Source organism: Microtus ochrogaster, unplaced genomic scaffold (assembly GCF_000317375.1).
Source record: "Microtus ochrogaster isolate Prairie Vole_2 unplaced genomic scaffold, MicOch1.0 UNK56, whole genome shotgun sequence".
In the NCBI taxonomy this organism is placed as follows: domain Eukaryota; kingdom Metazoa; phylum Chordata; class Mammalia; order Rodentia; family Cricetidae; genus Microtus; species Microtus ochrogaster.
Window position 1 is genome coordinate 2,530,639 of NW_004949154.1, and position 3,621 is coordinate 2,534,259.

The 3,621-nt window shown below is 47.9% G+C and overlaps 1 protein-coding gene across 1 annotated transcript in view; it reads right to left on the reverse strand.

The window, feature by feature from the left end:
• The window catches only part of Dtx4 (deltex E3 ubiquitin ligase 4), a 35,185-nt gene extending 34,506 nt beyond the window's left edge, over positions 1–679 (reverse strand). The window contains exon 1 of the mRNA XM_005369687.3: positions 646–679. The gene's annotated coding sequence lies outside the window, so the exon portion shown is untranslated. The remainder of the gene's footprint in view (positions 1–645) is intronic.
• Between the last annotated feature and the right edge of the window lie 2,942 nt (positions 680–3,621).

Genomic DNA, 3,621 nt, shown 5'->3' on the forward strand with positions numbered 1-3,621 from the left:
CCCGGGGCCACCCGCCTCCGACCGCGCTCCGCCGGGCTCCGCCGCTGCCGCCGCCGCTGCTCCGAAGGGTCCAGCGGCTTCATGCAAAGGCCCGGCCCTGTGCCCTCGCCGCCCCGCCTTGCAAAGCCACCCGGGGGCGCGCGGCCCGAGCGGCGCTGCACCCGCCTCGCACCAGTTGCGCCTCGGGCTCCGCGGGCGTCCGCGTGGATCGCGCCGCACGGTCACGCCCTCCGCCCTCTCTCGGTGCGGAGCGCGGCGACCGCGGCGGCACAGCTCCCCCTCCCTGCGGCTCGGCTCAGTGCCTTCCAGAAGGAGTCGCCCCTCCCCGGCAATGCGCCAGGGCGAGCTCGCTCCCGCGGACGCTTCCCTAATCCCCGGGTGCCGAGAGCACGCTCGCCATCCCGACCCCAGCGGCCACGGCCGGGCCTTAACTTTGCAATCTCTTCGAAAATGGAACTTTCTGTCTTTCTTTCCGTTTTCAGCGCAGCGCCGAATGAGTCTGCGGCGCGAGCTCCGAGGGTCGCATTTTTCTCCGGCTCGCGCACGCACGGACACACTCACACTCGCACACAAACACAGACACACACACACAGACACACACACACACGAACAACCCCACGCCCTCCTCGTTCTGCCTGCTATTACCTCATCTTCGCCTGCATCCTTCCTTAGCTGTCGGTCAAGGATGAAGAAGCCACGCCTCCTGGCCGCTCGCACCAGAGCGCTAGAGCTTTCTTGCCCCCTGCTGGTCGGAAACCTCACGTACAGGTCAAAGGCCACACACTGGTGACCACTGGGAGCCAGAGCCAAATGAGAGCAGAAAAGGTCTTGTTGGACTATTTCTCTATTGTTAGAGTTAGAAGGTACAGGCTAAACTGGTTCATCCTGCAGTGTCTCTGTGAATAAACCAGAAGAAAGCAGGACAAACACAAGCTAGACTCGCTTATTTTGATCATTAACGGCTAAAGAGGAAAACATTCTGAAGTGCGTTCTGACTAAAGTTGGGGATTGAGATCTGGATTGCACATTATTGCTGAGCATGGTACCCTGCACTCGTAACTTCAGCACTTGAGAGACTGAGCAAGAAAATGAGAATTCCAGGCCCCATATCCAGACCAGGTCTCAAAAAAAAAGTTAAGATTTCTAAGAGAATTACATATTAACCTTGTCGGGAACACACGCTTCCTTTCTCCTTGGGTGAAACCACACGTACAATGAATTCATTCTGATAAAGTAAAGATAGAATTTGGGATATTTATATATTGGTAATGAGATTGTGAATTTTTTTTTGAATTGCCTTTTCAGACTTTCATATGCTCTTTTCATGTTTGAGGAGACAAGCAGAAAACTGCTCCTGAGCAGATAAACTAGGAATACCCAGGTGGAAAGCGCTTAATCTAGGCATGGGGGGTGGGGGTGGAGGAAGTATTAAGAAATATCTAACTGCTTGAAAGATGAACATGAAACAGAAAGAAATAGACAGATCCCTACCTCCCGACCCTCCACGCGAGCCTCTGATATCTGTCCTGGAACTAGCTCTTGTAGACCAGGCTGGCCTCGATCTTCACAGAGACACCCCCCCCCCTCTCCGCCTCTGCTTCCCGAGTTCTGGGATTAAAGGCGTGCGCCACCACCGCCCGGCATAGACCCTACTTTCTGTGTCCATCCTAGAGCCTTCCTGGGTCTGCCATCCTAACACCGCAGGGATTACAGCAGAAGTTAAAGGAGAGAATTCGCAGCCTGGGTAATTTGCTAGAGGGCGTGAATACACAGAGGAGTTTCCATCAGTAATTAGATGGGCGAGTTAATACTGATTGATAACCTGACAGGATCTAGAGTCACTCAGGAGAAAACCGTCCCAGCATGCCTGTAAGGACTTAGCTAGAACCAAGTCAATCAAGATGGGAAGATCCACCTTAACTATAGGCAGCGCCATTCCATCGGCTGCAGTTGGGGGCATAAGGGAGAAGGAGAACTGAGTGCCAGTATCCATCCCTCCTTTTCCTTACTGGTCACAACCCGACCAGCTCCCTCAGTTACTTCCCTGACATGATGAACTATACCCTCGAACTAGGAACCGAAAAGTAGCACCTCCTCCCCTCTTTCAGATGTTACCATAGAAACGAGACAAGCAACTGACACAAATATACTTGCAAAACTAGTATTTTAATAAGCCACATTAACTTATAGTTCATAAAAACAATTTTCAAATAACAGTTTCTTTGTTGCTTTATGCATTAGTGTTTCGTCAGGGGTTTTGAGTTCCCTGGAGCTGAAGTTATAGACTTTTGTAAGTTGCCATGTGGGTGCTGAGAGTTGAACCTGGGTCCTCAAGAAGAGCCATCTTCTCCATCTTAAACACTGAGCCATCTCTCCAGCCTTCAAATAATAATTTCCAATTAAAAGTCAATAATAATTATGTATGTGTGATACGCTAAAAATATTCTAAAGATATCCTAACTTCAGCTAATCTGGGCCACAAACTCCTAAAATTCAAACAGCATTTCACTTGAACATCCAAACCATATATATATCACCAAAATTATGTCTTATAGCTATCAGTGGTATAAAACTCCTTAAGCAAATGACATACTCAATATGTAATTTGGAGTTATGGTGTTTATAATGAAACCTCCCTGAGATTTAATGGAATAAAATCAGGCTTGAATTGTTTAGTTTGGTGATGCTTTTTGAAATACCATCATTGCTCCCACAAATTTCAATGAACATAAACTTTTTTCTCCCATGAAGTATTAAAGTAAACATCACCTTTTCCCCATCATCCATCACCGTGTAATAAACCACTCTGAAATTAGTGGCTAAAAACAGCAGCAAGCATTTCCTTTGCATCAAATCTGCCATTCGAGGGAGGCGTCTGAGGACACTTAGTCTGGCTCACAGGAGTTAGCTCCAGGCAGCTGGGAATCAGAGGGCTGGGGCTGGAGTCCGCTGGGCTTCCTTACTCACAGAGGCTGTCATCTGATTACTCACATATAGCTTTCTGCCCAAGGACCTATGCAATGCTGATGGCATCCTCATTGCAAGAAGCTGGGTTCCAGCTAAGCGAGACCCCAGATAAAAAAGCCAGATAGAAGCCCTTGGTTGAAGAGACAGAGCTATTCCAGGTATCTCCTTCCCCCTTGCTTATCAAGCTATAAATATCCAATTGTACAAAACTATAATAGGCATTATTACTGATAACAACAATTAAAATATTCATGTTACGCCATGGTTCTTCATTGGTCTATCCTTGTGTTATACATTGTCTGTTTTGCACACGATATGTAGCAAATCCCCCAGGTTGTACTTCTTCCATGTTGCCTGTTCTAAACACACCCATTTCTTTTCCACTGTCATCCTGTCTGTGACTGTCATCAACACACTCTCAGTGTGTATGATTTTGTGATTTTAAAAACATTTCATTTTATTAATTTTAATTATGTGTAGGTATGTGTGTCTCTGTGCTTGCACGTGCACATGTGTGTGTCTCTATGCATCATGTGTGTGTGTGTGTGTGTGTGTGTGAGAGAGAGAGAGAGAGAGAGAGAGAGAGAGAGAGAGAGAGAGAGAGAGAAACAGAAACTGCCTTTGTGTTACCTCGAGTAGGAAGGAACCGGCCCA